The sequence below is a fragment of the Macaca fascicularis genome, chromosome 17 (genome assembly GCF_037993035.2).
Source record: "Macaca fascicularis isolate 582-1 chromosome 17, T2T-MFA8v1.1".
NCBI lineage: Eukaryota > Metazoa > Chordata > Mammalia > Primates > Cercopithecidae > Macaca > Macaca fascicularis.
Genome location: NC_088391.1, coordinates 65,440,061 through 65,465,312, shown reverse-complemented (window position 1 = coordinate 65,465,312; position 25,252 = coordinate 65,440,061). Strand labels below are relative to the sequence as shown.

General features: G+C 35.5%; 1 long non-coding RNA gene across 2 annotated transcripts in view; it reads right to left on the bottom strand.

The window, feature by feature from the left end:
- Positions 1 to 25,252, bottom strand: part of LOC135968028 (uncharacterized) — a 62,015-nt gene that overhangs the window by 19,439 nt on the left and 17,324 nt on the right. The window contains exons 2-4 of one of the 2 annotated variants that reach the window (XR_010582452.2): positions 13,277 to 13,359; positions 9,922 to 9,998; positions 8,771 to 8,904 (exon numbers count right to left, since the gene is read on the bottom strand). The exons of the other annotated variant lie outside the window; for it this stretch is intronic. This is a non-coding gene — a long non-coding RNA (uncharacterized lncRNA). Of the gene's footprint in view, positions 1 to 8,770; positions 8,905 to 9,921; positions 9,999 to 13,276; positions 13,360 to 25,252 lie in introns of those variants that run through there. 2 annotated transcript variants of the gene reach the window in all.

Here is a 25,252-nt window from a genome sequence, read left to right as displayed (position 1 = left end):
GGAAAAAGCATATAAATGCAGGAAAAGTCAAAAGCATAGTAATAGGAAACAGATCAGTACTTGCAGGGATTAGGGGAGGCTAAGACTACAAAGAGGCCATGTGGGGGTGACTGAACGGTTCTGTGTTCTGATTGTGGGGGTAGATATGGTAATCCATACATGTGATAAAACTCTACACCCCCAAATACATCAATAAATAAGGCAATTTAACTCTATGTTAACTATTGAAATAAATATAATTCCATTGCTAACAATTTGTGGTAGATATTACTGGTACTTAGTAATATCTTAATCTCTTCTCCTTTGGACATGAAGATATAACTTCTCCTGTTAGATAATTCTATGTGGCCCATGGGCTATGAGTGGAAGTGACATAATTTATTTACAGTAAGAACATAATAGAGGTAGGGAGAGAGCTCCAGATGTTCTTCTGCTACTTACACTGAGAAAGGTTGCATGTTCCAGATGATGCAATTTTAACATCATGGAGCCTCCATCAACCAGGGTACCTGAATGACTGTAGATCAGAGAAATCTCCCCTCCAACTTGCCAATCCATTATACATTTAAAATGAGAGTAGAAAGAACATTTGTTACATGTAAAGCCACTGAATTGCCCTGCTTAATATAGAAATTATTCATGCAAGTTGACTGCTTCTGTTACAAACTCCTAAAACATGTCACATGGGCTTGGCAGTCCTGTGTCAGCAGGAAAAAGAAAAAAGACATCAGAGGCTCCAGTGACAAAACATTAAATTAAAATGATGCCTATTGTATATAACTCATAAAACAGACAACATATCCAATGTGCTTGTGGCTCTAGAACAGTGATTCTCAAACAGGCAATCTTTGCTACATAGGGAACATTGGTAATGTCTGGAGATACTTTTGATTGTCACAGTTGGTAGGGTGCTAGTAGATAGAGGTTTGGGATGCTGCTAAATTGTCTACAGTGCACAAGATAACCCCTGACAAAAAGGAATGTTCCAGCCCAGAAGTCAATGTGGTTGAGAGACTCTGGTCTTAAAGAAGACATTGGAAAGAGACATTGCTATTGGCTATATTTGTTAAGATATTGCAAAATAAAGAGAAAACACTCAACAAAGGAGATTCACAGCTGAATTCTACCAGAGGTACAAAGAGGAGCTGGTGTTATTCTTTCTGAGAATATTCCAAACAAAAGAAAAAGATGAACTCCTCCCTTACTCATTTTATGAGGCCAGAGTTATCCTGATAGCAAAACATGGCAGAGACACAACAAAAAAAGAAAATTTCAGGCCAATGTGCCTGAGGAACATCGATGTGAAAATTCTCAATAAAATACTGGCAAACTGAATCCAGCAGCACATCAAAAAGCTTATCCACCATGATCAAGTTGGTTTCATTCCTGGGATGCAAGGCTGGTTCAAGATACACAAATCAATAAACATAATCCATCACAGAAACAGAACCAATGATAAAAACCACATGATTATCTCAATAGATGCAGAAAAGGCCATCGGTAAAATTCAACACTCCTTCATGCTAAAAACTCTCAATAAACTAGGTATTAATGGAACATATCTCAAAATAATAAGAGCTATTTATGACAAACCCACAGCCAATATCATACTGAACTGGCAAAATCTGGAAGCATTCCCTTTGAAAACCAGCACAAGACAAGCATGCCCTCTCTCACCAATCCTATTCAACATAGTGTTGGAAGTTCTGGCCAGGGCAATCAGGCAAGAGAAAGAAATAAAGAGTACTCAAATAGGAAGAGAGTCAGTCAAATTGTCTCTGTTTGCAGATGACAGGATAGTATATTTAGAAAACTCTATCATCTCAGCCCAAACTCTCCTTAAGCTGATAAACAACTTCAGCAAAGTCTCAGGATACAAAATCAATGTGCAAAAACCACACGCATTCCTATACACCAATAATAGACAAACAAAGAGCCAAATCATGAGTGAACTCCCATTCACAATTGCTACAAAGAGAATAAAATACCTGGGTATACAACTTACAAGGGATGTGAATGACCTCTTCAAGGAGAACTACAAACCACTGCTCAAGCAAATCAGAGAGGACACAAACAAATGGAAAAAAATTCCATGCTCATGGATAGGAAGAATTAATATTGTGAAAATGGCCATACTGCCCAAACTAATTTGTAGATTCAATGCTATCCCTATCAAGCTGCCATTGACTTTCTTCACAGAATTGGAAAAAAACTACTTTAAATTTCATATGGAACCAAAAGAGAGCCCGTATAGCCAAGACAATCCTAAGCAAAAAGAACAAAGCTGGAGGCATCACGCTACCCTACTTCAAACTATACTGCAAGGCTACAGTAACCCAAACAACATGGTTCTGGTACCAAAACAGATACATAGACCAATGGTACAGAACAGAGGCCTCAGAAATAATGCCACACATCTACAACCATCTGATCTTTGACAAACCTGACAAAAACAAGCAATGGGGAAAGGATTCTGTATTGAATAAATGGTGTTGGGAAAACTGGCTAGCCATATGCAGAAAACTGAAACTGGACCCTTCCTTACACCTTATACAAAAATTAACTCAAGATGGATTAAAAACTTAACCATAAGACCTAAAACCATAAAAACCTTAGAAGAAAACCTAGGGAATACCATTCAGGACATAGGCATGGGCAAGGACTTCATGACTAAAACACTAAAGGCAATGGCAACAAAAGCCAATATTGACAGACACAATCTAATTAAACTAAAGAGCTTCTGCACAGCAAAAGAAACTATCATCAGAGTGAATAGGCAACCTACAGAATGGGAGAAAATTTTTGCAAGTCTATCCATCTGACATAGGGCAATCAGGCAAGAGAATATCCAGAATCTACAAGGAACTTAAACAAATTTACAAGAAAAAAAAGGACCCCATCAAAAAGTGGGCAAAGGATATAAACAGACACTTGTCAAAAGAGGGCATTTATGCAGGCAATAAACATATGAGAAAAAAAAACTCATCATCACTGATCATTAGAGAAATGCAAATCAAAACCACAACGAGATACCTTCTCACATCAGTTACAATGGTGATCATTAAAAAGTCAGGAAACAATAGATGCTGGACAGGATGTGGATAAATAAGAATAGTTTTACACTGTTGGTAAGAGTGTAAATTAGTTCCACCATTGTGGAAGACAGTGTGGCCATTCCCAATGATCTAGAACCAGAAATACCATTTGACCCAGCAATACCATTACTGGGTATATACCCAAAGGATTATAAATAATTCTACTATAAAGACACATGCACATGTATGCTTATTGCAGCACTGTTCACAATAGCAAAGACTTGGAACCAACCCAAGTGACCATCAGTGATAGACTGGATAAAGAAAATGTGGCACATATACACCATGGAATACTATGCAACCATAAAAAAGGATGAGTTCATGTCATTTGCATGGACATGGATGAAGCTGGAAACCATCATTCTCAGCAAACTAACACAAGAACAGAAAACCAAACACTTCATGTTCTCACTCATAAGTGGGAGTTGAACAAAGAGTACCACATGGACACAGGGAGGGGAACATCACACACTGGGGCCTGTTGGGGAGTGGTGAGGGGCTAGGGGAAGGATAGCATTGGGAGAAATACCTAATGTAGATGACGGGTTGATGGGTACAGCAAACCACCATGGCACGTGTATACCTATGTAACCTGCATGTTCTGCACATGTATCCTAGAACTTAAATTATAATAATAATTTTTAAAAAGACTTTTAAAAATGACCAAAGAGAAAGATTCCAGCAATCAAGACTTTTCAATACTGGAAGGTCAATTGCTTTGAAAGCCCAAACAGAAAGAGACAAAGTTGAGAAAGATCCATTAAAACAAACCTCTTGATGTATAAACAAGCCACAGTTAAAAATAAAAAATAAAAATAAAAAAATCAGACCGTGGATATAGCCCCCAGTAAAACCTGACAGTGGGTAAAGAGGCTTTCAGAAAAGATAAGATTAAGGGCATGGATTTCCTCCAGAAGGGCACTATCTATTATTAAAAGAGAGAAAGCAAAAATATGTAACAAATCTGTGAAACAGTCTCAAAAGACCTGTGGTTGTAATTTCTGGAATTTGGAAATGACTAAAATAAAAATAGATTGTGTAATAAATCTTGTGAGATTTGTAGGGTCAGAGAAGTTAAGACTTAGACATCCCCACCAACAAAAAGATCCTATGACCTGTTGAATATTTAAAATAACCCTTAGGTTCTCAAAACTTCCTGGAGCAGGAAGTAGACAAAAAGTTCTATAGCCCCCAAGGTGTGCATATTACCCGATGCCAACTTCTAAAACTTCTGAAGTGGCCAGGAAGAACAAGAGCAAATAAACTACCTATAATGCAAAGTTGGGGGTTATAAAGTTCGATAAATCAAGGAACTCTTCCCAGAGATTACAATCTGTGCCAAATCATGAAACATTCCCATTCCTGGATATACCCTAGACTAAGAATAAGTGTTTGCTATTCTGGTTAACAGAGATTTTGAGAATTTCTTTTAAATGAATTATTATTACAGCAAGAGCCGACATTTTCTCACCATCCCCTCCCCCCAGTGCCTGCCCAACAGGATTTCAGAGTTGTACAGTGCAGTGATTGCTATGTGTTCCTATTCTTTCTTCTCAGGGAGACGTGTTTATTGTAGTTACTCTTTTCCCTGTTCTGCCACTGTATTTTGTGTGTATGTGTGTGTGAATACACATGCATGTGCACTCAGAAAAGGAGCAACTAACTTATATTTTTATTTCAAAGGCTCCATATCAGGAAAAATCACGTTCGTCCCTGATATATGGACTATTGTGAATCACCCAGAAATCTGAGGGATTGAGTTCAATGCTATGAATGAATGGGCCTCAGTCATTAGAGAAGTGACAGGAGTTCTCCTGAAGGAGGTCCTCAGGAGGAGATGAGTGTGATCCACATTTAATGGGAGGAATCAACTTAATAATTAGTGACCAGAAGACAGGATCTAGGAAACCCATGACTCAGGCTAAAGCACACAAGGACAGGTGTGAGCTATCCATGTATTCTTTTCTGCTGCCGTGATGACTATAGGGGCTGTGTGTTCCAGGTTGTGCAACTACAAGATGGTGGATCCTCTGATGGGCTGAATCCCTGGGTGACTGTATGGAGCAGAGACCTTCCCCATACTGGCCCCTGCCAACCTATCATAGACATTTAGCAAGAGTAATGTCCTGACTAATATACACTTCCACCTTCATTTTGGAGTAAGAATCTTTGGTAAACAGAATCATCTTGCTATTCACACCCTAATAATGTCATGAAAGAGCGGGGACTGATAAAAACTAGTAAGACACTGAAATGGAGAAAGATCCTGATTTCATCACCTGAGGGCCACACACACAAACATCCATTCACAAGTATGTCATAGTGCCCTCGTAGCATAATACGAATTGTTTTGCATACCCACTGTGTAAAAATGTGGTGTATAGCCTTGCATAAACAGCTTCTTCCTGAAGCATTCCCACTGCAAGCCAATAACGTGAGATGTCTGACTATAAAGCTAAAGCTTGCAAATACTTTTTAATTCACAAAATAACAGGAAGAGAAAATTCATGGTGCATGCCACTATTCACCAGTTAAGTATATGCCCACATTTTAACTTTTAGGTGAAATCCAATGTTTACCAGTGAAGCTCTGCTAATAGAAGAGTTTAGTACTTCCACTCTTTCACTTGTGTCTTCTCAAGTCAGGAGGGTTGGCCATATGGGGAAACTGACAATCAGCCCCTTTTCCGGAAGATATTAGTTTCTACTTGGTTGGTGTGGAAAAAAATTTGTTCGTCTTTCTACTGCTGCATCTGGGGCTGTTTATTAGTTTCATTTTGATAGATGGAGAGAAGATGAACAAATCACAAGATTTATTTTTCAGGGCATATTTGATAGAATCAGAGACCTTTTACCCCTTCTATATACTGTCTAAAAAAGCGAAATCAATCCAACATAATATGATTTGGTTTCCTCAGACTTTGTTAAGGAAGCTAGGTTTGATAGATAAAACTGTATCCGACTGTTTTTTTTTTCTTTTTTGAAACACAAGCCTAAGACAAATTCATAGATCAAAGCCTACATGAAATATAATGTATCTGGTTTTTCTTCATAAAAGATTTTCTGTTATGGTATAGATAATGTGTACAGTCAGTGTGAAATACATAAAATCTTGACAAGTTAACAAAGCAGCATCTTTGAAAAATTTATCCGGTTTCCAAAATGCACTCATGGAGAATAACTATCCCACTGGTAAAAATGGAAAAAACCAGTAACAAAGACATATTTGGAAAACATTTCTCCAAACTGCCTTTTTGCTGTCCTTGTGTTCCAAAATCAGAGAGTTGAGATTAAAGAACTCTGTCTCTACCTATCACCTAATAATATCTTTTCATTCGAAAACCTGATAAAATTGGTGGCTACATGAGTTGGGAATTGAGTGGATAGGGAACAGAGTGGGTGGTTAACTTTTGCCCTATCTCTTTATATCTTTAGAATTTTGAATTATGTAAATATATTATCTAAACAAAAATTAATATACAAAATGTTTTAAAATAAAGTAAAAGCCAACCAAAACTTATCTGATGTTATTCAGCAGGGCATTAAGAACTACACAGCATCAGGTATAAGCCTCTGGACTTTTTAGTTCATTTCACACTTGCCATAGTCCTCCTGGCTGAGACCTTCTCTGGATGAGCAATTTCAGGAATGAAATTAGGTGAGAGTGTGAGGTTCATGGTCTGCAGAATATCACTGCTTTCCTTACCCTGCCATCTCTCCTTTCTCTCTCTTCTCTCCTCCCCCAATTCGTCTCTCTTCTCATCTCCATGTATTCTGTAACACTAATCATTCACTTATTGGATTCTTACTATGTATCTGACACCATTTTAAATGCTTTGTATTAAATAATTTAAACCTCATATAACAGTAACCCTAGGAAAAACTATTAAATATTACCATTCACAGATAAGGATACTAAGTTCAGGGAACTTAAGTCATTTGCCCAAGGTCACACAACTAGCAAATTACAAAACCAGAATTTAAAATAAGGTCCTCTGCTCAGAATGTGCACGCAAGCATTTGCAATGCTGCCTAGTGAAAGTTAATCTTATCAATGGGTTCTTTTATTCACAAAAAGTATATTCGGTGGATAAACTTCTCCAGGGAGAAGTAAGTAGGTATCTTTTCTTTTATTAGTATTTGTTCCATTGGACCCCAAAAAAAATCTTCCAGGATAATTTCCTTTTTTGGATTACAAGATGAGAGAATGAAAATGTGAAAGGCAAGGCTAGTGCAAACAGAGGCAGGATAGATAGAAGTTAGGGTGGGCAGAAGAGTTTGGAGAATGAGTCCTATTCAATTACGTGGATGTGCTGTCTCACTGGGGAGAAGTTTAGAAGGGTAGATGTCAAATCAATAAGAAAAACCAACGACTTGACTGCCTCAAAACTGGGCTGCCTTAAAGGACAGTGAGTTCCCTTTCATGGAGGAAGATGAGAAGATGCTGGATTGGTTGACAGGAATGTTGTAAAGGAAACTTATGGCATAAATGTTGGAAAAAACTAATTGCACTTTGGGATTTAGAAATAATTCTACATCTCTTGTAAAATATTTTGTCTCTTTAGAATCTTCTCAATCTGTTTTCTCCTTATCATTGGTAGTCCTAATCTAGTCTGAGACTAATATCTCTACTAAACTGAGTGATTAATTAGGTACAGGAATCTTTAACATAAGCCCCATCTTTTGTAATTCTCGAAATATTGTAATACTATTCAGAGGTTGTCCATGCTCTACACATTTATTGATGTATTATAACTGGATTCAATTATCTTTGTGTTTCAAAGAGACATTGCCATTCTAAAATAGCATTTATGGATTTAAAAGAATTAATAGCTCCCCATTATATATGGCCACCAAATACTTTAGTTGTGCAAATCAGATTTAAATCACAATTGTTGCATATAATCAGATGAAACATGAAAAGAAACATTTAACTAATAGGTTCTAAAGGAGTATTTTAAACTGCATTAAGTTTTAAAAATGTATTAACTATAATTATAAAATTATACTATAAATCCTTAATTACTTCAAAGGAATGACGATCTTAAAATTTACCAAGTAGCTGCAACTACCTATCAAATTAATATTTTTGCTGTAATTGAGGAAAACAAAAAGGAAAAGAATGTCTCCCCTTTTAATGAAAGATTCATACTTACAGTATGAATATAATATAAGCACATTGTTTGTAGACTTTTTTTATCTTTGTTATATTTTGTTATTTTTATTTGTCAGCACCTAATATGTATTTGCTGTCATATAATCAAAATTATTTCAATTATATCTAAGAAATGCTATTATATAAATTACTGGAAAGTGGCCTAAATTACAGTGTACAATTAGGTCATTCAGTTTCCAAAATAATTCCTTTAAAGATCAAAGGATTTTTGATCCTATTTCCCTTATAGTAGGATTCCAGCTACTTTCCATTCATATCCAACTTTTCCAGGACTATCATATGAGACTAAAGATATTAGTAGTTTTGGTGCTTAGGTTGTCGTAATTACCTAATGGAGTTTCTTTCCTATTTCTATTTCTACACTGAATCTTTTGATTTTGTCAAAATTGACTCCATATTGTAATATCTTAATTTCAAACTTGCTGCCAAAGCTGAATCAGTTAGATGGACTACATTATCAGAATTCACTCCTGTGAAAGGAGAAAGTTATCTTTCCTTACCTCTTTCGTCACCAGTTATAACTTGATTCATATTCATTTGAACACTCTGAGAATGATGTCATCATTGTGTAAACCAGCTGCCCGTCAATGGAGGCTGGATTTGCTTTTCAGCTTCTTTTGGAGGGGATAGAAGACTAACAGGAGTGGAATAAACATGACTTGAATACTAAAAATAGAGTTTGTGCAGAGATATTACCAACAAAGTGCTCTTTTAATGCAAGATCATTACAAAAATTCTTCAAAAAACCCAAACTTTGACTATTTACTTTACATTAATCTACTGTAATATTTTACTTTTAAAAGGCTGTCTATATATGTATTGTTATGTGTTGATCCATCTTTTCATTAGGTAAAAAATTGTCAGGTTAACTTTTTAAAGCAATGTGAAAACTGTTGGAAAGCATATGTTTCAATTAAACATGACTCAGAGTAGAATTTTACAGCCGTGAGTACCAGGGCCATTAAGCATTTTATGCTTCTTTTGCTCATTATCCTATAATTCATTATCCTAGTTGTATGTGCAAATTACTGATACTGGTTAAAATATTTACTTCTTTATTCATTGCTAATTTAATTCTCTTCTAACTTTAATGTGGATACAGATATACATAATATATGGATTAAATATAGTAATCTCCCCTTATCTGTGGAGATTTTAAGACCTCCAGTAGATGCTTGAAATCACAGCTAATACTGAAACCTACATATACTGTTTTTAATCTATACGTACATATCTATGATTAACTTTAATTTATAAATTAGGTACAATAAGAGATTAGCAACAATAATAATAAAATAGAACAATCATCGTAGTATACTGTAATAAAGGTTATACGACTGTAGTGTCTCTCTCTCTCTCTCTTTCTCTCTCTCGCTCTTCAGAAATATCTTATTGTGCTGTACTTACCTTTCTTCTTGTGATCTGTTGATATAATAACCAACATGACTGTTGCATAACTAAGGGATGGGTAGGACAAACAGTGTTGGGTAGTGGGTAGGACAGACAGTGTTGAGACGTGGGATAAAGGGATGATTTACATCCTGTATGTCTGCCCAGGACATAAATCATCCTTCCGTTCAGTGTATCCCACAAAGTAGGACAGCTTAAGATTTTGTCACACTACTCAGAAAGTGAGCAATTTAAAACTGACTAATTGTTTATTTCTGGAATTTCCACTTAATATTCTCGGAACTTGATTAACCTCACGTAGGCTGAGACCTGGGATAGCTGAAACAATGGAAAGTGAAACTGTGGACAAGGGGAGAATACTGTATTGTCAAAGATCAAAATTTCAACAAACTGAGTCTAAAAATCTAGTTAGCTTTTATTGGTGATTCATGAATAATCACCAATAAAATAATATTCATGAATAATGATTCATGAATTGGGCAGCATCTCATCTACAAACTAGGCAATCCATTGGGCACGGCAGAACAGTCAGTTTTTGCAAGGTAGCTTGAGCAGGAACAAGAAAACAGCATAGTGCAAAAAGCAAATTGGTTGATATCCAGTTACTTCAGGTTATTTTTCTTACAGAATTAAAGAAGAGGGAGTTTTCTTATTATGCCAGCTCCAGTTGACTGGCCACTTATGATTGGTTATGAATATTCTATTTTTTTGTAAAACTGGCACATTTCTATTTCTAGTTTGAGTAGGTGACACCTAACATGAGCAACTCTACTATGGTTTGTTCTGGTCTGTTGGGGTCTAATGCAGGAGCTCAGTCCATAACAATGGCCTCTTAAAAATGTTATTGAATTATCTATCTATCTATAATATGCTTCTAAGAAAAATTATTTGTATTATCTTTCAGCATTTATAATCTTACCCCCAAAAGGAAAATATTTGCTTTACAAAATATTTTCCCCTTTTTTTGTATTTTCCACAGAAAAAATTGTATACCATAGGTATGCCAAAATGAGGAGCTTTTGGAGAACAATCAATCCTCTGATCATGAAAACTTCTAACATCTACTTTAATGTTTTAATCTTGTTTTTTGTTTATTGTAACAGTAGACTAGGGTTGTAATATAGTTTGGATATTTGTCCCATTCGATTTTTCTCCCCCATCCCCCCTATGTCAGAGGTAGGTCCTAGAGGGAGGGGTTTGGGTTACCAGGGCAGATCCCTCATGAATGTCATGGTACCCTCCCTGGGGTAATGAGTGAGTTCTCATTCTACTATGTCATTTGAGAACTGATTGTTTAAAAGAACATGGCATCCCTCATGCCTCCTCCTCTTGTCCCCTCTCTCATCATGAGACATGCCAGCTCCCCTTCCACTTCTGCCATTATTGGAAGCTCCCTGAAGCCCTCACCAGAAGCAGATGCTGATGCCATGCTTCTTGTACAGCCTGCTGAACTGTGAGCCAAATAAGCCTCTTTTCTTATAAATTACACAGCCTCAGATATTGCTTTATAGCAATAAAAACAGACTAATACAGGTTGTTAAGAGTGTAAGTCTTGCACACAATGCAACTCACAACCCCATTTTAATCCCCAAAGAGCAAAAAACTCTCAGAGTCTCTAAGAGTCTCCATGACATGGAGTCAGAAGAGTCCTGGTTGACAGATATTTAAAGACTGTGAATTTAATCTTGAAAGACAGATTTATAGAAATATTGAGTTCACCTTGATTCTAGCTGAATCAAAATTGCATATGTTACTTGACATATTTCAAATAGGGTTGTAACTGAGCATCCACCTGCAGTGTAAAATGCCACCTCCAGCAACACTTAGGTAGAACCTTCACCTAAGCATAGGCTCCCCTCATTGCCTCTCACTTCTCACTTTTTGAATTCCTATTCACTTCATAGGTACTCGTCTTTTATTCTGTAATTTCTTCATCATTTATTAATTTGTTCACATATTTATTCAACTAATAAACATTTTTTAAACACCTGCTTTGTGCTCAGCATGATACAGGACATGATCATGAGAATGAATAGCTGATGAAGGAAGAAGGTGAAAGTCTTTAATAATCAAGAAGCTCAAAATGCTGAATTTATAGAATAAATAAAGAATAAAGCAGCACCACTCAAAATATGGACCACATATTGGTGCAATGCAAGATCAAAACAGAATTTGAAAGTAAGCTCCTAGAAACTTTTATAGCACTTTGACATGCTCTGATATCCAAGTGTGTGTGACCAATGGACTCATCTTGTTAAACAGGATATTGATCAGTTTTGTGTGGTTGAATTCACATGGTTAGCTGCCTGTGATATGAGCTATGTACCAGTCACGCATGGTAAGACTGCATGTCAGTGATACTTCAATGATACTTCAGAAGAAAGTTTAAGAATCACTGGTTTACAAGCAATACAAAACAATCCTCAGGTTGCAAAATCTCTTTTACTATCAACTAATCCACGTTCCCTAATGACTTCCAACAATTGATCTGATGTTTGAGATGTAGAGAAACAGAATAGACTACATAAAAGGCAAGATACCAACCATTTTTGCCATTTTACCAACGATTAATTTCCAGTGAGATACCATAGCATTCTAGATCTACTATAATCCCACTTACTACAAAAAGTGACTACATAGTAATAACCAAGAATAAAAATCTACTTTCTATCCAGTGTGTTTTAGATATATTCTGTGTCTATGAATGTGCTTATTTTGATGTTCCTTCATCAAACAAACCTTAATAAGGGAATATTTTCTCTTCCTCATAGTTTGAAGTCAAAAGTTTCATCTATAAATTGTTATTAGGGCATTCTTTGTTCAATAGTGACAGGAATTAACTATTAATAGTGGATATTTGTCAGTATTTTTTTTCTGAGGTATGGGGTTTATATATAGCTATGGTTTGGATGAGATTTGTCCCCATCAAAACTTATGTTAAATTTTGATCCCCTATGAGGCAGTGTTAGGACATGGGGCTTAGTGGGAAGTGTTTGAGTCATGAGGGAAAAATCCCAGATGAATAGATTAATGTCATCTCTCAGGAATGAGTCCTTACTCTTGTGGGCTGGATTAGTTACCAAAAGAGCAAGTTGTTTCTTCTTGTCTTTTGTCTCTTTGCACACATCATGATTGAAACAGCACAAGACCCTCATCAGATGGGCTTCCTGGTCTTGAACTTTCCAGCCACGAGAATCATGAGCCAAATACCTTTTTTCTTTATAAATTACCCTGCCATAGATATTTTGTTATAGCAACACTAAACAGACTGACATAAACACCTTTTGTCTATAAAGGTAAAAATTCTCAAAGTTATCACTTAGTCCTCCTGTTCTTTAACGATTTTGAGCACAAAAGCACACAAATGTAGAAAGTATATGTTGTTCAATACGCTTCCTATGTAAAATTCCTGAGATTAAATAGAAGTTATATTTTCTTTCAATCATCAAAACTGTTGCAGGCATACTATATACCAGTTGCTATAGAAGACATTTGGGGGAAATGTAGAAATGATGTTGTTCTTATTCCACGAAATTCAATGGTCTCATGTGGGAGACAGACACATATAAACAATGACAATCAAACATGATACTTACTATGATGGAGGTGGACACAAAATGCTATCTACAAGCAGTCCTTCCTTTGCACAATAGTGTAGGGCCATGAAAATGACTGCATGCTGAAATTATGAAAAACAATCTTAATAATCAAAACAAAAACTACAATTATTGACAAAAACTACAAATATATGACCTTTACATCTTTTCTCAAAACATTAAAACTGTCTTACTCTTAGTTCTAAACAAATAAAAGAATGGAAAATAGCAAACTCAATATTTCTTTAGTCCACTGAAATTTTAAATATTAGAAACTTTGAGAATTAAAGTGTCTCATATTATTGTTAAAAAAAAAACTTAAGAGTAGTTTGAACACTGTTTTCCTTCTTCTCATTTCCTTCTTCTCATCACATTCCCTTCTAAAGGAAATCAGCTTCTAACACTTAACCTTTTATGCTTTCAGCATCAGGAAATATCTCAAGAATTTTTTAATGTGAAGTTTTTTTTGCCAATGTCACACTTCTACTGGGACATCTTTATCCTTTCATCACAACCACTTTCTTCGTTTATGTCAATAAATTCACCTTCACTAAGTTTCTCTGGCTGCATATCTGGAGTCTTTCAAACAGTGGCAGTATCAACATTCCTACAGGCAACTGTTTCTCCTATAACTCCATTTATATCCAATTCAAATTTCACTTTTAGCATTATGAGTTTTCTTTTTTTGCTACACTCTCATCATTGTTGACCAATTTTCTCTTTCAATTATCTGTATTTCTAAAATATCACATGGGGCTATCATTGGGATCAAGGAAGCAAGACAACTTGCTGTCTGTGCATGAACTGAGTAACAGATGAGTAAGGACCAATTACCAACATATTTTGAAAGAAGCAATATGATTGGTCACCAGTCATGATGTGCATATATTATTTCAGTAGTGATTTTTGCACTGAAGACATAGCAGCAAAGTTTATGTTTTATGTTATTATTATAGTTAACATATCCTGGTAACTAAATTTTGAATTGATTTGCTGGATGACTGGTGTCATATAACTAAACCATAGTAACTGAATTCACACATAGTGAAATGTTGAAAGTCAAGGACTGCCTGTATATAAAGACATGAAAACATTGAAAAATGAATAAGTAGATGCATAGCACAATAAGGGATGGCCAGTTAGCCTAGCTGAAATCAATACTGCAGGAGAAAAATGGGGTCATGCAGAAAATGTAGAGATAAGGCTTGAGAAATAGTTTCAGACAAGATTGTGAATGTTCTTTAGAATAAAATACCATCATGTAACGATTGCTGCCCTGCCTAGAAAGAAATCACTCTTACTTTATCTATATCTTGCCTAGTTCTTTCCCCATTCTCACCAAAGGTTACTGACATAGTGTGGCTGTGTCCCCACCCAAATTTCATCTGGAATTCCCATGCATTATGACAGGGACCCAGTGGGAGGTAATTTAATCACAGGGACAGATCTTTCCCATGCTGTTCTCATGATAATGAATAAGTCTCATGAGATTTGACAGTAGTATAAGGAGGAGTTTCCCTGAACAAGCCCTCTGTCTCTTCCTGCCACCATCCACATAAGATGTGACTTCTGCCATGATTGTGAGGCCTCCCCAGCCATGTGGAACTGTAAGTCCATTAAACCTCTTTCTTTTGTAAATTGCCCAGTCTTGGGTATGTCTTTATCAGCAGCGTGAAAACAGACTAATAGTTACCCAGGTATTAAAATGGCTGTCCCTATGTATGATGGTTCATTTCACATGTCAACTTGACTGACCCATAGGATGCCCAGATAGCTCTTAAACATTATTTCTGGAAGTGTCTGTAAGAGTGTTTCTGGAAGAGATTCACATTTTAATTGGTGGACTAAATAAAGCAGATGGTCCTCCCTAATGTAGATAGCCACCACCCAATCTGATGAAGACCTGAATAGAAGAAAAAGATGGAAGAAGGTTGAATTTACTCCCTGCCTGTCTGCTTAAGCTAGAACATCAATCTTCTTCTGCCCTTGGTGCTCCTGGTTGTCAGGCCCTCAAACACAGAATGGAATCTAAATCATTGGTTCTCTGGCTTGAGACCTTCAAGCTTTCCTGGGTCATCACTAGCTTTCCTGGGTCATCAGCTTGCAGAGCACAGATTGTGGAACTTCTCAGCTTCCATATTCATGTAATCCAATACCTCATGATAAATCTCTTCATACATAATACACACACACACACATACACACATTTGGTTCTGTTTCTCTAGAGAACCTTGACTAATATAATAAGTCACCCTTTATCTTCCATTGTTTTAATCTGGTCTTCTTGTTGAATCCTAGAATGCTGGCTAACATTCATTCCTCAGCACCAGCTTGCAGCTTCCTCTTTGCAGCCAGCTAGAAATGGCTGCAGGAGCCAACTCTGAGCTATCCCAACACTTTGGTTATTGAAACTTCATTGTTTCTTCCCCCACATCATGTAATGAGAATCACAGACCCTGGAAATAAATGTGATCATCTACATCTGACTCTGGACATACAGTGGAATAGTAAAAAGCCCAGTGGATTCAGTCAAGTTGTGTTTCAGTTCTTGTTCTATCAATAACTTGCCTTGAGAAACTCATTTCACTTCTCCTGGTCCCAGTGCTAAAATGAACTCATATCTCTTAGATCTCTTACTTCTCTAAATGCTAAATGACTACCTCTGTTTTTCATACATTTTATCAAAAATTATGCTTCATTTATAGGGATGCAACATAAGTGAAAAAGGAAGTTTAAAATGCCAAATGGTATACCCGCTCATGAGAATTGATGAAAGCTCATGTGACGTCCACTTTCAGGAACAATAACTGTTTCTCCAAAACAATCTGGAAGAGTTTTTGTAGTTTTCCTTTTCCCAAGAACTGCCAAGTGCTAAGTCTAGTGATATATACAGTAGTAAAGTTATTCATGAGTTCTTGATTGCTGGTACCCTTTAGTAATTCTGTAGCAATACGATACAATAACAGCTTCCCACTACAAAGTCTGATTCAGATAAAGGAATTATGTTATTTCCACAGAAGAGAACACAGTATTTAGTCCCCTAAAATTTTATTGTACTTAGTGTTAAATGGTTTAATTGTGATGTAAATACAACATTCATGTACTAAAATATATATAGTCTCAGCTGAAGGACAGAGAAAAAGAAGCAGTCATGATTTAAGATTAAAAAAAAGGCTTGAAGTTTTCAGAAGAAAATGAGAGGAGAAACTCAAGTAAGTATGGGAAAAATGAGGAACAAAAACAAAGTAAACTTGAAGAATTTGAAGAATTTGCAAGAGAGAGGGAAATTAAAAGCGGAAGTAGAGATGTGTGAATGAGACAGGCACTCAAAAGCTAGCTGTCTGCTTAGCACTCCCTGTAGGTCTTTATGTGAGGTACCAAGGTTGGAACCCTACAAACAGAACACACAGGGCGATGTCCTTGAATATATCTGAATACATACATAATGCACCTTGAAAATACAAGGGAAAGAGGTGTTTGAAACAAGCAACTTGAGTTGGACGGGTTTAGTAATCCCACACAGTGGGGTAATAATAGTCCTAGAGCTAGAGAGACCTCTCTCTTCAAGAGCAATACTTGATTTGAGGAATTTCTCTATAATGCAGCATTAAAGATAGAACTTAAAGTTTGCTCATTTCCTTTCACGGCATTTCTTTTGAGCTTACGTGTAAATACTGCTCTTCCGTTCTTCACTGGAAAGGCATAGTCCTTGAAAATAAGATTGAGTGCCTGAGACAGCGGGAAGTAAAAGAACCACACCTCCAAATAATGGTCCACAGTGTTTTTAAAATGAATTACCCTAGTGCCACTATCTTTTTTTCCCTATGATTTAAGTAATAGTGGCATCTGAATTTCTCTGATTTTGCCAGTTAAAAATTGGCTACACAAAATAGGGGAAGATAAACTAGAGGTCATTGTTGTTTTTATTTAACAACAAACCAGATTTTAATAAATAAATAAATACAATTTTGAAATAAGGCAATTGGAAGGTTTGGCAGATGAACAAATTGGCAGTGATATTTACTTTGTTTATATTCAGAATTTTTAAAAAATTACTCCCATCTCAACAGCCTCTGGCTACTAGCATAGAAAAAAGAATAGGTGGTACCCTGGAAATCTATTAGAATTATAAAAATGCACTTATTGCAAAACGTCTGGGTGTATGTACAAAATAAACATGTAATCTTACTTCGGAGAAACTATTTTATGAATCCTCTCAATGCATTAGAATCTCTCAAGTGGCCTGAATGAGGCCTGCTAAGAGGATCATTATTGCCTCAGCCCCCACAAAAGCGATTTTTTACAGGGATAGGATAAGAAGAGATTTTCCAACTGTTAGATGCGTCACAGAAGAGACTCAACTTCTGTTTTGAGAAATAGATATTTATGACATAATAGGAAATACATATTTGGTCTCTTCCCTAAGTTCCTAATACAGAGTTCTTAAAATCCTTGTAATTTCCTGAGTGATGGGGTGCTAGGAGCATCTTTTGTTCTAATATTTGGTCTTTGACCCTGATTCCAGACACAGGAGCTTTTAAAACCTTAGGAATCTCCAAAGTGATGAACATCTTTTGTATGCTAATGAGATGACTAGATAACATCCCTAGATAGCTTCAGGATGGAAGCCAGTCACTAGAAAAACCAAAACATGATAGCAGGGTTAGAACTTTCAGCTCAACCTAAGCAATGAAAAGGGGCTAGAGATTGAGTCACTAATCAATGGCTAATGATGTAATCAATCATGCCCACTTAATGAAACCTTGTTAAAAACTCTAGACAGTGGAACTCAGAAAGTTTTTAGGTTGATGAGCACATTGGGATGCTGAGATGGGGGTGCACCCAGATTGGATATGGAAGTTCCACACCCCTTCCCTAATACTTTGCTCTATTTATCTCTTTATCTCACTGTTCATTTGTATCCTCTATGATATTCTTTAAAATAAACTAGTAAACATAAGTAAAGTGTTTCCCTGAATTGTGTGACCCTTTATAGCAAATTATTGAATATGAAGAGGGGCTTGTAGGAACTCCTGATTTGTAGGCAAGTAAGATAGAAGTGTGGATAACACAGGGATCCACTAACTGAGATTGATATCTGAACTAGGGGGACAGTCTTATGGGCCTGATTCCTTAATCTCAGGGGTCTGCACTAATTCCAGGCAATTGGTGTCAGAATTGAATTAAATTATAGGACACCCTCTTGGTGTCCACAGAGAACCACAGAATCGCTTAGTTTGGAAAACCCACATATCTTGTGCCAGAAGTGCAGTGAGTAGAAAAACAGTTTTTTTCTTTTAATTTTCCATAGAAGAGACCATGAGTTGCAAATAACTGCCTTGAAGTCAGAGAATATCGTACAAGCTATGGCTGGTGTCTACATTTTGTATCCCTAATTTTACCATACAGTTGAAAACGTCAGATCACTCAGAAGAGATATAATTTGTCATTGAAAGAGATGACGCTTTTTGCATTTTGAGATCATTTCTGTTGAACCCATGGCAATTATAATAATTACTCAGTATTTGGGTTACAAAATCTTCATTTCAACTCCACCTAGATAGGTTTACTTGGACTAGAAAAAAAAGGCGGGGGGTGGGGGGCGGGTAGAAAAGCGCAGTTTTTCCTTGGTATCCATGTGAGATTGATTCCAAGACTGCTTACCCCCACCCTGCAGAATGCCAAAATCCAAGGATGCTCAAGTCCTTTATACAAAATAGTATTGTATTTGCATATACCTGTGTACCTCCTTTCATATTCTTTAAATCATCTCCAGATTACTTATAATACCTAATACTATGTAAATAGTTGTTATACTATATTGTTTTTTATTTGTATTATTTATTTATTGTTGTGGAGTTTTTTTCAAATATTTTTATCTGCAGTTGTCTGAATCCATGTATGCAGAACCCACAGATGCAGAGGGCCAACTATAGTAGATTAGAAAAAGTCATTAAGGAGGGACAAATTTCACCCACTCATAGAATGTCATGGAGTCATTGACTTTTTTCACCTTTATGAATCCTTCACTTGTTAGGCAAATGTCCTTTTAACACTTTTTTATTGTTTGTTAATAAAATCTGCTTCAAGATTTTCTCTAACTTGTTTTACCTCCTTAGAATTCTCAAATTTTATTTTGCAAAAATTACCACTTTTTTAAAATTAAAAGATATCTGTTATTTTAAAATATAATGTTGCATGTCTTTTCCAAACACTACACCCAAAACAAAAGTAAAGAAAGGGCTTATCCTAGGAATTATTTTAATCCCATTTGCTTTTCCTTGAATTTGCCTCCTCATTTCAGTTCTGGTATATTATTTTCATTTTAATTATTGCTTCTTTGCATTCAAATCATATCATGGCATGAATTTCATTTTTCTTACTTGGATTTATGAAATTCCTTAAGAGTTTAAACTGTTTTGTCTGGCATGTAACCATAAGATAGTAGAATTGATGTTTTTAATTGCATTAAAGTATAATTTCTATGTAGAAATGTACACAAATTGTATTTGCACAGCATTCTGAATTCTAACAAATTAAATACATCCAGGTAACCACCTATCAGATCAAGAAATAGAACACCCAGAAGTTTTTTTCCTCATCCTTCCAGTAACTTCTCTACCCCAACCAAGAGTAAATGCTATCTTGACTTCCTACATTACAGATTAGTTTTGCTTGATTTTGAACCTGAAATAAATAATAGTATGCACTATGGACTCTTTGTGTCTGGCTTTTTTAATTTGTTTATTTGTCTCTCATCATATTTGTGAGAGTTATCCATGTAGTGGCATACAGTTTCTGTTTATTAATTCTCATCTCCATAGAGCATCCTGTTGAGGGAATTAATTAATAATAAATAAATTAATAATTAATAATAAACAATTTATTTATCCTTTCCACTGTTGGTAGGCATTTGACAAATTCTGTTTCTGGCCATTTTAAATATTGCCAACATGAACATCTTTGTACATATATTTTGGTGAAAATAGGTACTCATTTTAATGGTATATATGCCTAGGTAACGACACTTCTGAGTCATGGCATGTGCATACTTTCAACTTAATAGATTCTGCCAAAGACTTTCCAAAGTGGTTGTATCACACCACATCCTGACATCAGTGCATGAAATTTCAGGTTGCTCCACATCCTTGTAAACACTTGGATTTATCTGTCATTTGCTTTGTAACCATTCCCATGTGAGTGTGAGTGTGAGTGTGAATGTGAATGTGTGTGTATGTCTAATGGTGTATGTAGCATTGTGCTTTTAATTTGCATTTCCCTCATGAGTTTTTCCCAAAGTTCAGTACCTTTTCATATATTCATTGGTATTTTATATATTTATTTTTATATCATATGTTTATTGGCCATTTTGATATTTTCTTTTGTGATGTGCCTTAAAAACTTTTGCCCATTTTTCTGTTCAGATGTTTACCTCTTATTGATTAATAGGTATTTGCGTAGTCTACATTTAGTCTTTTTCAGACATATGAATTAGAAATGTCATATCCCATGGTAAGATTGCCTTCTCACTCTCTTAATAGTGTTTTTTAATAAAATGAATTTCAAAATGTTAATATCATTGAAGTTATCCATTTTGTTTTTAAAACTAGTGCATTTTGTATTATATTTAATAAATTTTTGCCTACTTCAAGGTTACAAAGAAATGTGCCCACAATTTCTTTTAAAAGTCTTATTATTTTCACCTTTTAAAGTTAGATCTGTAATTGATTTTTGGAATTGATTTTTGTGTATGGTGTGAGGTCAAAATTAATTTTTTCCATGTGGATAAAAATTGACCCAGAATTATTTATTAAAAAGGCTTTCCACTATACTACAGTGTCTTGTTTGATATAAATCTGGTGATGGTGTAGGTATGGATTATTTTTGGAGAGGAGAGGATAGGTTTAGTTGCCTATCATTCAGCCAATAATAACTATGTACTATAGCTTTCAATAGGTCTTAACATCTGGGCGCGTAAGTCCTCTTACTTTGTTTTTTGAATTCAAATTGATGTAGCTAACTTTTGTCTTTGCATTTCCATATAAATGTTTAAGAATTGTCATTTCCACAAACAGCTTACTGAGGATTTAATAGAGATTGTGATGAATCTATAGAACAATTTGTAAAGGATTGACATCTAAATACTTTAGAGTCTTCCAATCCATGAACAAGATATATCTACTTATTTTTTCTCCTTAATAACGCTAATAACATTGTTTTCTGTGTAGAAGTCTTAAATATATTTCTTTGATTCATTGCAGGTTATTTGATTTCCTTGATGCTACTGTGAATGGTATTTTTTAATTTTTAATTTATTATTTGTTACTGTAATATAAAAATAAAATGTATTTCTTATATTGACTTTTAATTCAGCAATGTTGCTAAGTTCTAGTAGTGTACTTGTAAATTCTTTTGGACTTTCTATGTGTACAATTATATTGTCTATCAGAAAAAAAGACAGCCTTACAGATCTATTACAGATCTATTTCTCAATTATTTTGAGAAATAATTTGGGCGGGGCAAGGGGTTCATTTGTTTGCTTGCCTTATTGGGTAGCACCTTCAATACAATATAATAGTGGGTAGAACTGGGTAGAACCTTCGATATAATATAATAGTGATTATCTTTGGCTGTTCTCAAGCTGAGGGAAAAGCTTTGGGTATTTTGCCATTAATTATAATGCTAGTAGTAGTTTTTAAACATTTTTAAGCAAATATTAGATTATTTGTGTACAACCAAATGTGTTGGGGCTTGCTACCAGAACTTTGTTAACTTTATTATATGTAACTTTATACCTTAAATATGAATGCCTTGTTTAAATCTCAAAATGAATGTAATTACATTTGTTATTGTTGGTTTTTTGCCCCTGTGCTTTCCATAATTTCTCTCTAAAACTCTTCAGTTGCATGTCTTACAATAAATAAGTGACAATTAATTACAAATCAACTCTCAATCCTCTTCTTCCCCATCTTTAAAACCACAGTTGCAACACTACTTTAATATAGCTGACTATAGTTGCCTCCTTTCTTTTTAATGCTGAGCTTCCAACATAAACTTCTCTCTTCTGTTACATGAAGTCTAGTTATCCACTGTGGTCTCCTTGTACTTTGAAAATAAAAACTATTAATACTATTAGTTAGGTCTTTTGTTTTGGTAAACACCACACTTCCAACTCCGAGACAATTTTCAACTGCCATGCTGTCTTTTGGAAGTCCTGAGGTGCCTGAGAATTCCTGGGGGTTTAACCTAGTTAATTCTAATGACCATTTTTTATTCTCAGTGAACTCTCAGTCTCACGTTATTGTTACCTGTGACAGAGATTGCTCATTGTTTCCTGGTATCCATTTCCTCTCTTATTATTTGAACCAGAATCCCCCTCCTATCAGTTCAACAAGGCACACCATTGGTCAGACCAAGATTACATTTCCCAGACTCTTTTGCAGCTAGGTCTGACCAATCTGATCAATTTCTGGCCAGTGATAGTTGAGAGCAAATGATGCTTGGGACTTCTAAATCATGTCCTTCAAAAAGGAAGCAGTTTGCCTTTATGTTCTTTTCTTACTTCTTGCTCGCTAGAAAATGGTGACAAGGAAATAGTTAACGTCAACCCAGAAATGCTTGCTAACTTGGGTTCCCTGTGACTTTGTGTGGAATTGCCTGCCTTACCTGAACTGGCAACCAAACTATAGACCGTAAGATCAGAGAAAATTGAACTTTTGTTTTATTAAACCCACTGTACTTAGGTTTTCTTTGTTACAGAAATTTAGCTTATATTCTGTATCATTCTATATTATTTGGTACTCAAATCTGTTCTTTTTCTCTCTGCCTCACACTGGTTAAGGCATGGAACAAAGTTTCTTTACCTTGATTTTGTAAAAATGCTGCTCACATCAGGAATTGGTAGAAATTTATTGAAGATTTGGGAATAACACTAAAGATCTAGTAACATTAGACACAGAACAGCTCTGCAGAGAGAGCCTAATACAGAATATTAGAAGTCACTCTCTATAAAAAAGTATTCAAGTCATATCTCTTGTGATAGGTTAAATTGTGTCCCTACAAAATATATGTTGAAATCCTAACCCCTGGTACCTGTATGTGACCTTATTTGAAAATAGGGTCTTTGTAGATGGAATCAAGTGAGGGTAACGTCATGAAGGTGAGTCCTACTCCAATATGTCTAGCACTTCCTCATAAAAAGAAGAAAACACCATGAGAAGATATAGATACATAGGGTGCATGCCACATGACAACAGAGACAGAGATTGGCGAGACACTGCTGCAAGCCAAGGAACGCCAAAGATCAATGGCCACCACCAGAAGCTAGAAAGAAGCAATGGAGGATTCTCCCCTACAGTTTTCAGAGAGAGAGAACAGCCCTACTGACACTTCAATTTCAGACCTCGAACCTCTAGAACTGTGAAACAATACATTTCTATTTTTTAAGCCACCCAGTTTGAGATCTTTGCTATGGCAGCCCTTGCAAACTAGGACACCTACCACAAGAAGTTTCTCACTGACTAACTGGTTCCTTCCTAATGTCCCCCAGCCTCTCTCCAAGATACCACCACGTCTGTCTCAGAAACATCCTCTGTCCTCAACTCCCCAGTGTTTTTATATAACAACTGAAAAAAAATACAGATTCCATAATGCCATTTCAATTTGTATAATTTCAAGAAAAGAATTCTGGAGTTTCATTCTTATGAAGTTTCTTAACAATAGAAAGCATCAATTATATGATAGCTGTGATTAAGAAAACTTTTAATTTCTCTAAAGCATCCCCAAGCATAAATTTGGCTCATTCTTTTTTTTTTTTTAATGGTTTCATTCTTGCAGTAAAACCTCTTGCCAAATTTTCCAATTTCAAATTTAATATGTTTTCATGCTATATTGATAGTCATCTACATAGTTTGTACTGGGGAGAAAAAGAAACAGTTCTTTTCAAAGCCTAAGATTTCGTATGTCTTTTGGCTTCTTAAATAAATATGTTTCTTGAGTTGAGTTGAGTAGAGCTGAACTGGACTGAATTGAAACAAATCAAAGTAAATTGAATTGGGGAACTATGCTTCACTTATTTAATGAGAGTTTGCTGTAAAGTAGAATAAAAAGTATAACTTAAAGAAATATTCTACTTTTATCATATGTACACTGTTACTATTAAATAATCATTCATTGCTGTCCCATTACTTTCTCATTGCTCTCTATTAGAATCCTAGTGGATGGAGATAAATTTATAATTGTATTTTCTGGTGATGCTTTATGTTAGGAAATGAAATCAAAGTGATGCATATTACCCAGCCTGCTCATTAGAATGAAGGTCAATAATCTTCTTGGATATTTTTTGATTTCCATTTTTGTGCGGGTGAACTAAAGTTGTATAGCGTCCCTGGGCTTTAAAGTGCTGATCATTATCAAAGTGCAATAATTTTTAAACAAGTAAAATCAGAAAAGAGTATACGGTTGTGGTACTAGAAATGGAATGCTAAGTTATGCAATGAACAAATGAATAATATTTTTTCCTCTCAACATGAATTCTGGTAAAGCTGGGAGACCATTTCGTGTTTTCAGTATTTCAGCTCCATTTTGATATGCTTTTATCAATACTACTCTCTACTGCACAAATAAATATATGTAAATGTGTGCATCTAAATGTAAGTGTTGGTTACAATTCTTATTTACCTCTATTTCTTATCATGCATAATAATTTCTGTTTATGAGAATATGACTTCCTTAGAGGAGAACAAAATGCCATCAGACTCATCCATAATCATAATTGTTCCATATTTTTCTTCTCAGCTTTCTCTTCCCACGTGTCTCTCCCCTTACCCATTTGCTAAGGATTATCTTCATACCCTGTCGCTACTCATCACCCCAACCTGGGTCTTTATTCTCTGCTCCATTTTCTTCATTCTCTAACTGTTTACACTTCACAGAATTTTCAAGAGTTGTCTATATGCATATATTTGTATCCAGTTA